At 40.3% G+C, this 18,700-nt stretch overlaps 1 long non-coding RNA gene across 1 annotated transcript; it reads left to right on the plus strand.

Annotated features, from left to right (window-relative positions):
* The first annotated feature begins 458 nt into the window (after positions 1 to 458).
* On the plus strand, positions 459 to 17,863 carry LOC147648116 (uncharacterized). The gene is made up of 8 exons (XR_015280774.1): positions 459 to 818; positions 2,929 to 3,062; positions 6,285 to 6,465; positions 6,888 to 6,952; positions 13,145 to 13,208; positions 13,861 to 15,548; positions 15,772 to 15,929; positions 16,168 to 17,863. It is a non-coding gene; the product is annotated as an uncharacterized LOC147648116 (long non-coding RNA).
* Positions 17,864 to 18,700: the final 837 nt, after the last annotated feature.

Here is an 18,700-nt window from a genome sequence, read left to right on the forward strand (position 1 = left end):
GTGTGTATGGGCCATGAGTCTAGGGATGGCATTTTAAGGATGAGTTATTCAAAGGCAAAAGTCTTCTTCATCTGTCTCTGTGAGCTTCACTAGAAAACAGTTTTCTCATTGCCCCCTAAGGCTTCAAATCTTCTAGCACTTCACTGTATCATAATTACTCTACTTTTTACTCGAAATCTACACTTCGAACACTCTATTCCTCCCTACATACTCTATCATGAATTAAAGGAGTTCTTTCAGGACCTTATTGTCCATCTCTATAGCTTTAACAGGAAGATATTTCAGCTTATAAAGCATCTCCTTATTCTCTACCTTTTCTGAAGCTTCTTTTCTTTCTTGTCACTGGTAGTTTATAAAGTTTTCATGTTGATCACTCTCTTTTTCCCTCTCTGGATAAACAGATTAATCTGCAAGTCTCATCTGGGTAATGAAAGAGTTAAAATCTTGCCCAGGCTTTTGTAGATGGTTCTGTGATCTCTGCTGGAGCAGCAGCTGGAGCTGTCTGCGATAGAAGATTCCTCATGGCTGCTCTGGAGAACGTGATCGCTGTCTCTGCTTGCCGCAGGTCAAGAGCTTTTTCCTTTCTTTACTCGGCAGTCTCTGGTGAATTTCGTCACGGCAAAAAAAACCTGCAGCCGAGCCAGGGACTGGCCTGGCCTGGCCAGAGCCCGGGGCAAGCCCCGCAGGCCCCATCTCCCAGCCGGGAGCCGCTGGGCCCAGCATGGCCTGGGCAGGGAGCGGGAGGCCAGACAGAGCTCTGTTACCTTCACAGCCAGGAAAACAAAGAGCCCAGAAGTGCCCTGATTTTACATCTTAAGGTAGGGTTCACAAGTTGATCCCACTTTTCAATGGTCAAAACTGCTGTCAATTCCCAGTAATGACCGATAATTGGTCAGGAGAAAAGACTCCCATCAGTCCCCAGCAACTTCAACTTCCTTAGCTCCCAAAACCACCTTAAAGGTAAAGTCGCTTCATGACATGGGTAAATCCTTCTGATCATGTAATCTATCAGTGTATTCCTGGACCTTTTCATCCTAAAGGGAAAACATGAACTTCTAAGTGCATTTTAGTCTGATCGCTAAGGATGAGCAGTCAAACAACCTTACTGAGCTATTTAGAGCCATGCTACGAGACCTACACTAAAAATCACTGTTAGACATGCAGACCAATGATGGGAGCACTGGCTGGACTCTGGCCAGAGGCTAACCAAGCTAATCAGGACGTGGAAAAATTTTGGACATGTTGTGAGGTAACTGTTGGACATGGATATTCCAGGTCCCAATCCTGGAAACGTTCAATGTCAGGTTGTGTGGGGCCCTCAGCAACCTGATCTAGTTGAGAATGCCTTTGCTTATTTCAAGGTGACCAGAACTAGTTGGGCTTTAAAGGTCCCCTCCAACCCAAATTATTGTGTGATTCCACAAGAAATGGCAGTGTGAGATACTGAGAGGTGGTGCAAGGGAGGGAGGGAGGGATATCACTGGCAGCTGGGGGGGTGTTGTGTGAGACATGGCCAGATAGCCAGGAGGAGCACTAAAGACGTTTAAGGAAAGACAGCCTTGTAAAGCTACCAAACCCACATAACTCTATCATATATATCATGTCAGGTAACAGAATCAGAAATATTAAATTTGGTGTCTGGCAGGAAAAAGTAATTTGAAGTTGTTGATTTCTGAGGAAACTGATGTGGACATAAGAAGACACAAGAGTGATGAAATGAAGGGTTGAGAGATGTGTAAAGGGATAATAAGGTCTGCAGATGATGTAAGTGGGGCTGTCTGGGGGCAGCTGGCAGTCTATCCTGCCCTTGGGCATGGAAGCTCCAGCAAGAGAGTGAAAAAACTGAGAGCTCCACTGTCACCATTTGAATGGTGCCTGGTTATGGCCTCAGGAGAACAGGATGAGAGCAGTCCACCCCTGTATCCAGAGGGACCAAATGAAGCATCCTTGTAGCATCCTTGTAGCACCATGCAGATGCCCCTTCCAGGTCTGGTGGCTTTGTGGGGCTGAGCACTGTTGCTTAACCAACCTCCCAGTCCCAGTCCTTGTTGCTCTCTGGTACTGCTCCAGGGAAGGGCCAAAAGATGCACACTTTTGCACTTTTGTGAGATGCACATCTCACCATTCATGTATTTGTCTCCCAAACCAGTTCCAGTGCCTGTCATCTCATTGTTACAGGTCCAAATTACCAGTCATTCACAGTAGTCATTTGCTACAAAAAGTCCTTGAAAGTCTCAGTTTCCACAAGACTTTGAAGGACTAGAGGAAGCTTTGGAAAACCTGCCAATACAAATAGTCATCAGGGATATCACCCAGTGTCTAACACTTATTTTTCCCTGGTGTAGAACTAATTTTAAAAGCCCTTTGGCAAGGAAATAACTTCCCACTAACTGAAAATGAGTTGTCTTTTTGTCAGCTGGGGACTTGATCACTCTCTGCCCACTGTTCTTCTTCCCTGCACAGAAGCTTCCCCCTCTGTGGTCATCTGCTGACTCATGATTTCACTACAGAGTTTAAAGACTACTGTGATGCCTCTAAGCAGTGAGGTTTGCATCAGAACAAATGATAAGATAAATTTCTCTGTTTCTCTGTGCTCAAGCCTAACAAGATCAATATGCAGAAATACAGTGCCTGAAGTTTAAAATTAATTTGAAGTTTGTAGGACATGTCTCTAGAAAGCAGGTTATTAAGAAGGGATGATATTCTTAAATTCAATTGCATTGTCATTTGTCATTTTTGTTAAGTCCAACAGCATCCTTGTGCAGAAGCTGAGAATTGGCTGCAGAAGTCATAATGGTGGGTCAGGAATCTGGGACCTGAACTAATCTGGCAGCTGTGTAATCTTACATCAAAGAGGTTATGTATTTCGGTAGGAAAATGTGACATTGCACTCACAAGAGCACTCAGGGTAGCTGCTTCTTTTTACAGGTTTTGATATAAGCTGCTCACTCTTCTGGCAAAGCAGATTTTCTATTAGGAATGAGGAATGGAGTTCCAGAAAGGCTGCTTGTGAAGTCTGGAGATTTAACAACTAGAAATGTCAATGGTAACTTCTTTAGAAGGTACTGTTTGAGAATAACCTTATTCTGCCACTGACTTCTGATGACAGGACAGCAGTAAAGTCAGTTTCAGTGCTTCCCTCTTGATTCAAGGAATCATCTGAGTGATGGCTCAACCAGCATTGACTTTTTTTTTTTTTTTTTTTTTTTTTTTTTTTTTTTTATTATTATATATAAAAGAGACATTACAATGGAAGAAGGGGGTCTGAAGAGGAGTTCCTACAGACCATTCCAGATTTACTGCCCATTGCATTGCCATCTGCAGCTCTGATATGTGGATCTTTCCCAATCTTGCATTCCCAATCTTGCCCTGTATCCGTGCAAACCAGCTGCACCTCTCTAGCTCTGCAACCAGTCTTGCTCAGAGTTAGAGCCAAGGCCATGGGTATTCCCTGGATGAGCAGAGCAATATATGGTATCCTTACAGCCCAGAGGTTCTCACATTTTTTGAAGTATTTAATTTTCTGTGTAAAAGAAAGATAACAGAAAGCGTTGTCTAGCAAGAAGGATTTCTGCTTTGGTTAATCAGAGACAAGAAACAAAGAAAGTCAGTGACTGTCTTGATCTAGCAGCTCTCATTAAATAAGTAAATATGCATTTGACTGTCTCCCCTTTCGGAGAAAAGGACCCTCAGTCCAGATCATCACCAGGAAGGGATTTTGTGCTGTCCTGAACAACAGTATGATGATGAAGAATCATAGAATCACAGAATAGTCAGGGTTGGAAGGGACCTTAGAGATCATCTCATTCCAAGCCCCTGCAATGGGCCAGAACACCTTCCTCTAGACCACATTGCTCCAGAGCCCCATCCAACCTGGTCTTGAATGTTTCCAGGTATGGGGCATCCATAGTTCCTCTGGGAAACCTGTGTCAGTGGTTCATAACCCTCATGAGGAGAAATATCATTCCTATATCTAAATCTACCTTCTCTTAGTTTAAATCCATTAACTCTTATCCTACATTTACATGCTCTTAAGTCCCTCTCCAGTTCTACTGTAACTCCCTTAGGTACCAGAAAGTGCTCTAAGGTCTCCCTGGAATCTTTTCTTCTCCAGGATGAACAACCCCAACTGTATCAGTATGTCTTTGTAGGAGGGGCACTGCAGCTTTGAGCATCTTCATGACCTCCTCTGGACACTTCCCAGCAGGTCCATGTCTTTCCATGAATGGAATCATTAAAAAACCAACAACAAACAGCCCAGGGGTATTTATACCCTCATTTGTATAGAGGTGGCAAGCCATCACCACCCAAGTCAAAGTGTAGGCAGAGAAAGAGCTGCCATCACAGCTACAGAGCACTTGGGATGGCAGAGAATCACCCCATCACCCACCACCATGTGGAGGAGACTAATGCAGTCTAAGTATGAAGAAAAGGGTAAATTATAAAGTCTTGACAGATCAGTTTGACTATCAACCAACAGGAAAAAAAGATACATTTCATAAGAGGCGCAAGGTTTGACTTGAAAGCCAAAAAAAAGACTTCAAAGTCTTCAAAGATAAAAGTCAAAGAAAAGACTTCTCCTCTAAAAACAGCTTCAAATAGAAGGCCTCTCTAGGCTTTTTGTGATACATTTGGTCCTACTGTGACTGACCAAGCTATGCATTTAAAGAGGAGGATACACCTTTGACTTGATTAGAGATACTTCCACAGGTGTTTCTGAAGTGTAAAATGACCTGCACTATCCACTTCAGTAATTGATCTAAGAGGGTCATTTACAATGTTTGGAAGGAGAGGAGAAAACAAAGAGAATTTGTCACCACTGAAATTTGGTTATTCAGTTGAAGAAATGCTTCCTGTATGAAATATATAATGATTATGTACTGTCCTTGTAACTTCTTGCTGATGAGTGTTGGGGTACAAGAGAGAGGAGGAAGGATGGAGAAGAACCTACTTTCATCCTCACTTTGTGCCCTGCTGTGTTTAATACAAGACAAGCAGAATCAAGTAGCACAGAGTTGGATTTTTGTCAGGTATACTTCTCCCTTGAATTGACTTCAAAAGATTTTGAATACCTGGAAGAATTTAGAATATTTAGGAAAAAGGTTTCATTTATGTAATCGTTATATATTTGTGATTCATTTTTCCATTCTCAAAAGGATCACATTCAGTTTTACAACCATTGTGATGCTACCCATGTGTATTTCACAAGCAGGCACAATCCATTCTAGGATCAACCAGTGTTGTGGTCATGAAGGGGCAGATGCACAGCTTGGCCCAGAGGACCTATAACCCTGTACATGCACAGATATGTCACAGCAGTGTGTAGAATCTCCTGTGATAGATTATACTAATTTTGAGACATTTAACAACCACAATCCAACAGTCTGCACAGAGAGCTGCTTCTGAACATTTGCTCTTACTACAGTTTCAGGATAAACACAAAAATCCTAGCACTTTATTATACCTCAAGGTTTTAAAAGGAAGTGTCTTCCTTTAGTCATTGCAATTAGATATATCTGTGAATCTTCCAGAGACCCTAGCCATAAGCAGGTATCTCATGACAGTAGGAATCAGAGAGAGTAAACCCAGTAGAAGACTTTAGATGATCAGATCAAAGGATCAAAAACCCTACAGCTACCAGAGAGATAATAATTTACACAGTTATTGTACTCTGCCACCAGAAAACCAGGATTCAGGTCTTTGCAAGTTCCTGACTGGGAGAAGAAAGCCAAGGCTTTGGAAGGATTGAAAGGAAGCAGCAGATGGTCAAAGAGTGGTGATTCTGGGTAGTGTCAATGGGAGTAAAGTGTTAAGTGGTTCTAAGTGGTTCATTTTTGTCCTAAAGTAGAATGAATACGAAATAACAATTTAAAAAAAAAAAATTAAAAATAATGGTTAATACACACCCTGTTCCCTCAGTGTCTTCACTGTCCTTCAGGCATACGTTCCCACAAACTCAGTCTACAAAGCTCCTCCAGGATAAAGGAATTTGTGAATATTGAATATAAAGAATATGGATTCCTGGGTTGTTTCATGATATCCTAAATCAAGTACTGACCAGATTTATTCAACCACTATTTAGAGGTTCTGATTATGGATGAGATAAGGGTAAAAGAACACACAGGGAATGGGGGAGTGCAAAGCATTAATGTTTAAGGAGGAAAGTGGAGTGGAAGAAGGTATTGTACTTACACAGCTTTAGTCCTTTTGTCTATTCCACCTTACTGAAGAGCAAAGCCGAGCTTTTATTGTGTGTCAGAAGAGCTTTATGTTCACATATGTAGGAAGAACAGCCTGGACTTCAGAAAGCTCACTGGCACCTAAAAATCTCCAGCTGTTCTCCTGTGTTGTTACAAGGTCTCCTAAAAGCACCAACTCAGTGACAAACACATGGCTTACTATAATGAGAAGATGAGGAAGGAAAAGTACTACACCACCCAAGTTGCTTCAGGACTGGTGCCACAGGTAGCGTAACTCCTGCCACTGGGATGTATCCTCAGCATTGTCTTTGCACCACTGATTAATTTTGGAAGACAAGATGAGCCAGTGTACAGAGACATCCATTAGCTCAATGCCTCGACTGCAAACTGGCAACAGCTCATCAAATGAGATATTTCTACCATCCACCTTCTTTGTAATCATGCCCCAATGGGATACCAACCAATTTCTGATGTCACAAGGGGTACAAAGTGGGAAGGAAAGAAAGGTAGAAAGGTTCATGACTATAGTTTCCTGCTAGCAAAAAAAAAAAAAAAAAAAAAAAAAAAAATGTACTGCTAGCATGATTATCCATTAAATTTGTCAAGGAATATGAAAATTATGATCATAAAACACAAGTCTGTTAGAGGAGGGTAATCAACATTGTAGTTGTATTATTTTATTTCCAGGAATGTGTCATCTTTTCTCAGAACCATTTTCACTCGCAAGGAATAGGAAGACTCTGCCCCTGCAGGTAATGACAATCACAGCAGGGTGAGATACTGACCATGATGAAACTCTTATGTCTACTACCATGGCAGGAATGCCAGACACATTTTTGCTATAAAGTCACAATATTGTTCAGCAATAAGACCTACCAGTCATGGTGTGTTTCTGCACCTCTCTAGAACCCTTAGCAGGCATCACTGCTTACAGATAGTAAGAGCCCTGCATTAACTTTTCAGAGGGAAGTAAAGAATTTAACTTCTGTCTAGTGGTGGAAAGTGAGGCAAAGACATGGATTTGGATTTGGAGTGCCTCCATGTCTGCTTCAAACTTTCCAAGTATATATTTATTGATACTCCTCAAAAAATAGTGTTATTTGCAAGATTAAGACTTAGATTTTATTAAAAAAGCAGAGATTTGAATTTCCATTCACAAAATTAGATGCTGAAGGACTCAGATTTCAGTGGTTCACAAAAAACCTGCTGCCCCAGGTTGATAGAGTGTTTTTAATGCTTACCAGCACATGATCTTTGTTAACACCAATCTTAACAAAACTGGAATCTGAATCATAACAAAGATTTTCTTTTCTTCATAAACTGTTAAAGTGAGACTATTTAGAAAGTGAGGTTTGTAATTCTTTAGTGCATTTTAGTAATTTTTTGGTGCAATTGTTTAGTGTATACTGGTGTATTTTAACCTAGATACCTCAAAAATTCTTTGAATGTGCTGGGAAAGGTGCTTTGGAGAAAGCAGAATTGTTAATATAATATTTGTTTGCACTGTTCATGTAAGTTGAATGATTAAAGCAGATACAGACTGTAAAGTACATTGTTAAAGGCTGAAAGGAACCCTATATCTTTGTTTTGAAATCAGTGAAGCAACTCTTCTGCCTTCTATTGATTCAGCTATTTGGGCCAATTATTTACTTGCTTGAAGTGCGACATGAATGGTAAAGTAGTAAGATTGCTCTTTCTGCAACATATTCTTGGTTTATTCTTAAATATTTGCCCTTTCATGTACATTAAGAGTTACATTACATGTAACAGGCATTACAGTTGTCAGTATTATTATCGTCCTAAAAGTGAGGGAGAAAAAGGCCTAAACACAAAGAGATGCAGGAGCTTGCACAGTGTTTATCCTATACACATAGCAGACACACTCCCTTGCCCCAGGCAAGTCTCAGAGACACCAGAACATGAGAAATATCACTAACCATTTAATTTGCTGCCCCTGAAACACACAGATTTGGGAAAGAACTTATCTTTGATAATTTATTTCTGCTAAAGGTCTGAACAGGAAGGCACTCAGAAGTTATTAAGCTATTTTGGTGAAGTGATTTGTGGACACAGCATGCTGTCTCGGTTCTAGAAGACAGGTGTCTGCTAGGGAAGGAACCTCCCTTGGAATGAAAGAATGTAGACCTCCCTCCCTCTGAATTATTGAATTATTGTAATTTTGAAATCAAGGGGATTTCAGGCAGAGATCTGGGGATAGGAATAACAGTTCTTTACTAGTATAACCAGACAAACAAACAACAATAACTACAGCAATAACAAGAACACAGAACCAGGGACCCCGGGACAGCTTTCTCGGCTGAGACGGGATGGAGGAGAGGCTCTGTTTTCACAAACCCCTCGGGCAGTCAGTCCCGGTGCTCCTGCAGGGCTCCGAGGAACAGTCAGCTGGAACAGCAGGGATGAGCTGAGATCCTGGGCTGGTGGCTGAGGTGGATCAGCAGCTCCTCAGTGGTGGCTGGCACTGCCACACGTCCCAGCAGGACAGGGGGTGTGAGGCCACCAACCAAGAGGAAAGAAGGAAAAGAAGCTGCAGCTCCGTCTGGGTGATGGTGAAATTCCCTTCTCCCCACCGTAACAGCTCTGCGCCCAACATGTCCTTCTCCGAAGCTGAAGAAAGCCCACAAAACTGTCCCCACCCTCCTTTTTTTCCTGCCCCCTTCCGCCCCCCGCTGAGCCGGCCAAACTCTTTGTCTTTTGTCAAGCACCCACCAAGTACCCACATTTAGGTTGTCCCCACAACTAATGGGTAAAAATTCCACGGGCAGGCCGGAACAACAACAACAAAAAAGGACACCTAACCCCCAACACATGCAAACCAAGACCCGGAAAATCAAGTCAAGAGGAGTTAAAACAAAGCCCATGTCTTAATTCTTATTTCTTATGGATATGCAAATACATTTGTGTAGGCAACAAAGGTATTGCCGTAAACATGTGCTCAAATGACATTCACAGAGGATTGTTTTCTACCTCATCCTTTTTTCCTTCCCCTATCCTCCTGGCAGGGGTTCAACCTAAATTGGTCATGAATTGACTACCATTTGATGTGAATGGTAAACATTTCATCTCCTGCTTTATATAGTCTGCCAGTTAATATTTATAGGGATTGTGGAATATTAAGTTAAGAAGGAGCATGAACATATTCTCACAAATACAGAGAAGGAATGGAAGGGAAGAGATTGTCAAGGTTTACAAAGACATCAGATTGTGAAGAGTCTTGTGAAGACATCAGATGATGAAGGAGCTAGTTATTTACATAAGGAACTGAGTCGTTTTCATGAACACATTTCATGAAAGTTTAATATTGTCTTATGTTGTGCATGTTAAATTCTAGGCTCCTGAAAGAAGGTGATTTCATGTGAATCTCCACTTTTTCTTGCTCATTCTTGTTAAAAGCATTAGCCTAACTGCCTCAAGGAAAAGTAGAGAGCTTTCAGATGGTGACCTTCAAAACTTTTGATTTATGCAAGCTTCTTGATTTTAGAAAGTTTTGCTTCATCTTCAGAAGTGCTAATATAGGGTTTCAGTGGAAGACCTGACTGACATGAGGAATCATAAAGCTCATCAGAGATCTGAGATTTCTTTCTCAAAAATGGCAATGAATATAGCTTGCAGACAGAGAGTGTAGTTGTTAGGACTCCTTAGTCTGGCAGAGAGCAGAGATCAGGCAACAGCAGCTCCACTTTCACTAAAGAAGGAAAACTCTAGCCTTTGCATTTTTTGTCTCACCCTCAGTCCTTTTAGACTCCATGATGTTATGGATATCAACACATTCCTTAAAATTCTCATCTGCTGTATGCTGGGAATTTTGTTATTGCTCTTCACCTTTCCATTTTACCACAGTGTTCATACATGGGTTATTCCCCTTTGAAGAGATGTCATTCCACCTAATACCCCACCTGACACATTTTACTGTTTAATGCCCCATCATATCCTGGAGTAATGGAGTAATTTGTGCTACAGCAGCCTAGAAGATCTTCATATGTTTTCCCCAGACAAATTACTGTTTCCCTTTCTCATCACCTTTGATCTCAGTCCTCAGCTGTGCAGATGGGGATGAGGAAGAACTATATAATTAAACACTAAGGTGACAGCATATGTCTTTGTCATCACTTGGTGAGGTGTGCCGTGGGCATGTGACAGAGAGGGCAGGATGTTCTCAGCAGCAGCTGGTGAGTACAAGGCTAAGCCTATCAGTACTACAGACTGCTTTGAAAGATATTGGTAAATATTGAAATGATTTGAGGTGTGTGAAGGGAAAAGTAATCCAACTGATGTGTTTAATTCAAGTCCCATTCCCTGCTCTGCTGACAGCTCCAGATGCCTTCTTCAAAGTACTTTGTGGCTCTAGGCCAGAGTGCCTATAACCTATCTGCTCTCCAGGGCAGTCAGGTTTGTTAATAGAAAGGTGTAAGATGAAATCAGGATCCATTAAGGAATATATGGAGGCTGAACCTTGTTTTCGTCACAAGGTGTGCCTAATATCCAAGATAGAATATAAGGAGGGAAAAGTGGGGTTACTGGTACAGCCTTCTGCTTTATTTCAGGAGACAGGTGGTAATAGCAGTCCCTTCTCTAAACAAATGGTCTGGGTCGGCACCTGGTTAGATGTGGGAACTTCCTGAATCCTCACGTGAATCAAAATCTCACTCAGAGCAAGTAGCTAGTAGGTACTATAGCTGGTAGCTCAGGATAGTAATAAAGAACTAGAAGCTTTTCAGGTAGTGTAGGCACAATTACCAGTTACGGAACCTCCATCACCAACAAGCCTTAATCCTTTGGAAGGACTAAGAGGATTTCTGATGGTAACTTCATAATACCTGGAAGGTCTGAGAGAATTTTAAATCATATGTGTTACTTGATATTTTAGTCTCTAGGAGTTGGAAGTGGGTTACAAAACAGTTGTCAATAACTCCATGAGCACCTGGCAGAAGTACTGATTTCATCTGCAGAGAGCCCTTATTCAGCAAACATACCTATTTTGTCACAATTTCATTTTAGTTTTTGAATGCTGTTGACTTGCAGAGCTGCCAAAACTGCTTAAACCTCCAATCACAGTTAATAAGGAATAAACAGACAAGCAGATGGGTACATAGTGCATGTGGATGGTTCCCCTGTTTTAACGCAGCTTTAAGTGAGAGCAAAATGCAGAGTGAGGCTATTTGTGCTGCCCTTGAGAGGAGAAGAATATTTACCTTTAGCTTTCTTGTGTATGCAACACTGGAAGTTCATAAAAAGATGCTTCTTTATGCATAAAATGCCCCAAATATTTCAAAACAGCTTTGCTACTTGCAAATTTAAAGTACTGATTATTTTCCAGCAGTTTGAACAAAACAGATATTTATTATGATCTAAGTATATGATGCTATATATATGTTTATAATAAAACATATGTATACATTTATAATAAAATAATATATCATATATAATGAAATTATATTGTATATTACATATATAATGTATGTATATATAAAATATTTTTTAAAAGGCCCTGATGTCCTTCGCTTGGAAATATCTGGAATCTCCCTAGCTGAACCAACATTTCTGCTGCTACTCGGTAGCAGCAGAAATGTTCTCCTCAGTTATTCTTTGAGAACGTAATATGCTTTGGCATGAAGTTTCTTATGTCCTGCAGGATAAGCATCTCTCTCTATGTTACTTAATTGGTTAGTACTGTTTAAATTTTGGAATTCAGGGTCTGCTTCCAATCCAATGGTTTTGCCTGAACTCCTTCCTAGTTTATGTTGAGAAGCCTTAAGATAGAATGGAAATGGTTAGGGCATTGAACCCCCAAATTTTTAGAATCAGAAGGCTTTGTACCATAGTAGGGATATACAGAGGAGAAGCTAAGAAATAAATGAAGAAACTCTGCCTATGAAACCTTTCCTAGATGCCTACATACCTCCTAAGGGTGACGGAGGAACATTTTATTCTCCATGAGAAGTACCAGGTAGAAGAAACTGACAATATTAGGTGTTGAAAGGCACTCTCCAGCTCAACCCAAACTCTTCCCTTTGAAAAGAAATTTTTCTTTCTCCAGGAAAAATAAATTCATCGGATCACATCCCTTTCATCAGCCTACTCAGCAGAAAGCTGTCTTCTCAACCACACCCTGCTCCACTCTTTGTTTTTCCAAAGTGTCTCCCCAAAAGAGCATCCTCACCACTCACTTTTCCCTCTAAAATGTTCCCAGTAGGACTGGGTGATCTTCCCCCTGTTGTTAGTTGTTCACCCCATCTGGAAGAGAAGCAATAATCCACAGCCAGGCCAAACACACTGGATCTTCCTGGGCCAGCTGCGGTGGCTCTTATCAGCCAACATTGCATGACTTCCCAGCTGTAAGGTGATCTCTGCGCAGAAAGGGGAACAGCATGAACTTCGAACAACAGACATGAGACTAAAAAGAATGATCTCCAAGCAGTCATGTAAAAAACAGGAAGTATCATTAGTACATCTGATCTCTAAGGATAATATTGTGCAACTGAGAGTCAGAGAGGAAAAAATGCAGATGTTGTTTCTATGTAGTCTTCCTCCAGCTACAGGTAGAAAATAATTTATCTCATCTTTACCATGTGTCATCACCCTTGTGGCAGCACTGCTTTCTGTTCTTAATTGGATGTTTCTGGTTTACTGAATTGTTTTATAAATTTGCCTTTTTTGGTTTCCATAATTAGTTTGTTACCACAAGCTAGATTGAACAGGGACAGGTTTGGAATGTTTGGCACTTAGCTTTGACCCAGAAAATTGTCTGAAAATACGCACCACGTGAGTAGTCCCTCTCTATTAGACCTAACATGACTATAGTGGAACAAAAATGTCATGCTCTTATTGATACTAAGGATATGCTTTTTCCAGCCGGTATTGATTAGTCTATCCTGGACATCAGAGGATGACATGAATATTAATATTTTATTTATTTTATATAGATTAATGCAGAGATTTTTAGAAGTAATTTGAGATTTTGCTGGCAGAACATGAAGCAGTGTAAAGGCATGGATTTACTTTTCTTCTAATTACAGAATAAGACACCAGACTCTGGAATACCATTTCCTTTGAAATCACAAGACTGACATAATGAATTTCCAAAAAATGTAATCTACTAGCAATGCCAGAGCTGGAATCTCAAGTTGTTTAAACCAACATTATTTGTTTTGCTCTGCAGTTCACATTCATAAAGTCCATGTTTATCGATTCTGTGTAATTTGTTGAATGAGAACCTTTTATAATTTCATACCAGACAAACAGCTCTCTCATAAATGTGTGTATAAAGTGCTCGTATGAAGCAACCTCCCTTTGTCCCCCGAAGTAATCCTGGCTAGCTCTGTCGAGGGTGGGGGTCAGGAAGGCTCTTCACGACCAAGGTAAAAAACCAAAGGGCTACTTCTCCCTCCAGGATAAAGGAGGATATTTATTCTGGCTGGCTTCCAGGAGAGAAAAGAGACAGAGGAAACATTTCCCGGACAATGGGACCTCGGGAGAGGGGCGGGGAGACATATAACACCAATCAATGGGATAACATTGCAGGGACAGGGAGGGGAGGGGAAAAACACGTCACAGCTGCCTAGAGGGTTTACACAGAAACTAGGTAACCCCCAGAAATGTGCACTACCACACTTGTGTATGTAAGTACTTTTTTCTGCAGACAACAGCAAGAAAATGCCACAGAACTTCATCAGCTGAAGACCTGATTTAGAAGAGTGGTTCCCAGGCCAGGAGATGACAAGGCCAAATGAGAGCAAGGCAAGGAGACATAGCTGGGTGGTGGGCTTGGTAGTGCTGGATTGTTGTAGTTGATAGCTTGAAATGTATCTTTTCCCATCTTTTAGTTGTGATTTTCCCCCCAGCTTCTCTTTCTCCTAATTGTTTACCTGGCGTCAGGTTACCATGGTTATACTGAAGTTTTTCTTCTCAGCTCCACGGCGAGAGGCCGGATAGAGTAAAGAGAAGATCCTGCTGGCGTTTCCACCGGCTTGAAGTTTCTTTAGCCCAGGAGACCCTTCTTTCTAACACAGAAGTTTGTAACTCTTTTTCTTGTCCCAGAATGCCTCTGAGCTATGGAAGCTGAGAGGCCAGGCTTACCTTGCCTTCCCTTTCTTTCCCCACTGTGTTGCCAAGAAACCAGGCCCCCCCTCTCTCCTCCTCTGCCCCTCTGTGGAGAATACTCCTACACCTTTGTGGGCATTTGAAGAAGTTGGTGTCTGTTATTTCTTATCTTGGTGTGTGTAACCATGATTTGTAGAAAGTTTGTAAGATGTACTAACTGAGAAAAATAATTGGTTCTTTCTCTGATGTTCCCTCCCTCCGAGAAACCCTGTTAAAGAGACCCCCAGACCCCAAATCCTTTGTCTCTCATCCTTTGGATTCCCCTTCACAGAAATAAACTGTGGAATGCAAACCAGAGAGAGAGTTCCCCCCCTGATTTCTTTACTCGCTCTATAGACTTGAATTCTTGAAGAAAATCAGTGAACCCCACAAACATATGCTGGCTCGAAACTCGAGTGAAGAGAAACCTCATCACTGAGCTATCCGGGCCACACTCGAGAAGATCGAGTCACCGGATTAGTGGTTGGACAAAATTATGGTCTTTTCCAGGCTAAATGATTCTACAATTCACACAATCAGGATTTATTCATGACTGGATAATGCCCCTGGACATTCTCCTCTTTGACACTGACTTTGTGTCTCCTTGTTGATCTCTTATGATCACTATGTCATCACCACTGCCAACAGTGAAGAGCAGCTGGGTGGATTCAGCACTATTTTATAGTGCTATAGTTTTGCTCTAGGAATTTTAGACATACTGGCATCTTTCTATTGATCACACTTCAAAGAAAGGCCCAGGAACTGAAGACAAATCTCTTCTGAGTTGGCTGAATCAGATCTTCCCACTTTCTCAAATCTATCATTATAAGGCCTTATTTTCCCTAGTGCAGTTGTAACTGCATTGACCATTAAAATGATGGGTTTTTATGCTTCCTTCTGCTGTTACACTAAAACACACTCCAAGTGTAAAAATTTTCTGGAATTTCTTCTTTTTTTATTCTCTGGAGATAAGTGAGACAGCTCACAGGACTTATTTTTTGTATCATTTTTCAATTCCAATTAATCTATGATTGCACAATTTTTTTAGTGTTATCAAGGTGAAGAAATACCACTAGCCTATGACGTTTTGCATGTTTTTCTAACCCTTACCATTTTTTTACTAAGGAGTATTGATCATAGAGCAGTGATCAGTTGGGTATCCTGGATGGCCAATTCATTAACGCAGATGCGCTTGGTTTCTCCCTCCATTTGCTAGGAATGGTTATTTTTGGAAATGAGATAGAGAAGGTATGTTGTAATTTCTGGTGTCTTCATTTTAATGGATACAGCTATGTGATCTTTGTCAGTACAGCAGAAAAGAGAAAATTAATTAAGATTTCTGTGTTTGAGGTTTATTATTTGAATGATACCAAAAGAAAATGCAATTTGTTTTCATTTTCAAAACTTCTAAAAAATAAAATGTGTCAGCTGGTCAGTGACTGACTCTTTTTGTCTGCATTGCATGAACCAGTTCTTCTCTTGTGTAGCAGCTTGGCCTTGTATCTGGAAGCAGCATGTCTCTGTTGCTCCGAAACAAGACCTGTGTGTAGGAGTAGATGCTGCTTTTCCTGTGAAAAGTCACTTTTGGATAGGAAGAGTTCATCCTCATTGTTCTGGAGTCACTGAATGGTGAGTCCTTAATTTAAAAGCGCAAGTAGTAGCAGAAATGTTGAATGAAACAAGTGAGTTGCAGTATGTCAAGTGACACATGAGCATATGCAATGTGTGTTTTTGGGGAAAAAAATGACTGTATTGCCAAAACTATGCTCACAGCACTGTGCCAATTTTATCCACCTATCTTTTTGCCTTTTTTTTTAAAGTGATCTTTATTTATTCTGCTTATTACTATTTTCTGTCTGATATTCAGGTTATCAATTATTTGGAAAGGAGACTGCTCATGCTGATCAGCATTCAGCGCAATGACACCCAGTTGACCTGTGAATTCTGCATGCATCTAGACACACACACAACTTCGAAGCTAGATGGAAAAAGGACATTATTCATTCAGCCAGGGATGATATGTACATTCTCAATTAATTAATGTACAGTTCTAGCTTCCCTCAAGACAACTTAAGACAGTAGAAATTCATCACAAATGTGAATTTTCCTGTGATGAATGCTTCATAATACCTCTGTGCTAAGATCAAAACTCCAGTTCAGTCCAGTGCCAGTGCTTTATTTCTACACACAAGGCCAGCTGTAGATTTGTTCCAAAAAGGGACCATCAAAGTGCTAATCTGAGGGCATTTCCTTAGCTGGAATTTTATACAGAGAAACTTTTTTGAGAAAAGATACTATATTATCATTTGTGACTTTGCATTTACCACGCGTGTAAAACAATGGCTGCAGGCAAGCTGCTTAACCCCTTTGTTTATGCTACTAATATGATGACTTAATTATTTTTTAATTTTAGAGGATAAATGCAGAGAAAAACAAAGCCATCATTATTTTCTGAGAAATACACAGTGTGGCTGAGAGAGGTCCTTGAAAGCTTCAGAATTATATTAAGTGATACTAAAGCCAAGAGCCATTTTCTATTATTTAATATTAATTGCATGTTCTGTAGCTGCACACAGTGCACCTTCTGTGCCATGGTTTACAGAGAGAATGAAACCCCTCTAGAATTAATCCTTCACAAAATGAAAAGTCCTTGTGACAAGGACTCTACAAAAATAGCTGTGAAATGTTACTGTATTTTGGTTTTGACACTGTGATCATATTTTTCCTTGTACCAAGCAAAGCAAAAGGCAAATTCCTCTAGAACAAAGACTAAAATATTTTGCTTATACATATATGGAAAGAGTTGTCAGTCATACAAGAAAAACTACAAATTATCAGGAATTTCAGGGGTTATGCTACAAAGGGCAAATCTAAAAACTGCTTACTAATCACAGACTCAATAATAATAGAGAAATAGAATGGATGTTGATGACTTGCCTTTATAGAAAAATATTGTTTTGAAAATTAAGTCTTTTCTAGTGTGTGTTCAATATTAAAACAGAGTAAACCAGGATGTCCAAAAAGACTTAATTCTTGTCAAAGGCTCACAATCCCCAGAAAAGTTGCAAAATTTTTCAGGTGTAAGTTGCTTTACAATGAACAGTCTTTTAAATAATTTGGTTTAAAATCTTCACCCAAATACTACATATGAATTTGCTACACATTTTTTTTGCTGAACACCAATGGACTTTGTAAAGGAGCAAGAAGCAATTAAAAATATCTCTCTGATGTACTTATGCTTATCCAAACTAATCTCAAACTGATCTTGAATTTTACACTCTGCAGAGTGGCAAAAGCAAGCGATAAAGACAAATAACAGCTCCAGACCAGAGACTTCTGTTACCTCAAATCTCACATAGTTAAATCTGTGTTTAGGGAGGATGGGAGAGATCTACAACCAATAAAAGCACATTAAATTATCCCATTAGGCTAAAGTGTAGAAATATGACCTGTTACACTTCTGTTTTTATTAAGGACATCCTTATGCCTGAGAGGTTGATGTGTATGCTGCAGAAGCTGTAAAGAACTATCACAAATAAAGGTGCTGATGAATTCCTAAGAAAGCTCTTAATGACATTTTCTGTACTGAATAGGGTTTTGGCTCCTATTTGGATGTCAAAAGCATAACTGAGCTACCTGAACAGTGGCTTTTTGGTGTTGATTACACGTGGTATTAGAAATGCCCCAAAATCTCTGTATCAAATCTACTGTTTTTGTATTATGTTGATCAATAAGCATTACCAGCACTCCTCCCTGCTGTGATTTATGAAAACAATCACAAGGGACTACAGTACAGCTACTGCCTCCTGCCAAGATGCAAAGGCATAAAAATGTGTCAACAGCTGTGTCTGGCAGGATCAATGCTGTACATCAGTGCTAAATGTGAAAAGAAAGGGACCCTCCCGAAGCTTTTCTAGGCCACCCTAGTGTCCAGGTCCCATCGTTAGTAATTGAAAAAATATTTGAATGTTGTACTTGGCTTTGAAAATCTTAAGAAACAAGCACTCCAACCTTAGAAGACAGTCTGGAACATCTTCTAATTGTATCATGGCAGTAAGTCTGAGCAACAGGTGTTATTCTATTTTGTTTGCCTTTTTAAAAAAAAAACAGGTGGTAGCTCTTTCATCTGTACTTCTGTAGCACTGTTTTCTCATATTAAAAGAAATTGCACTGAAAGACAAAACCTTCCCAAAGCTTTTAATCAATACAATTCATTCCCTCAGCGCTGTAAAAGTATCAGTTAGGGTGGTCTAGCTTTCTCTTTTGCTGTTACTGAAGTAGACTTGGAAAAGTAAAAGCAGTTGAAAGCAGCTTCTGTTTCACTCTTAGCATGAAAAGAACACCTGAAGAATCCAGACAGAACTTGTGGCCCTGCGTAGTTTTGACCCTCGTCATTCTAA

Source organism: Cyanistes caeruleus, chromosome Z, assembly GCF_971803275.1.
Source record: "Cyanistes caeruleus chromosome Z, bCyaCae1.hap1.1, whole genome shotgun sequence".
In the NCBI taxonomy this organism is placed as follows: Eukaryota; Metazoa; Chordata; class Aves; order Passeriformes; family Paridae; genus Cyanistes; species Cyanistes caeruleus.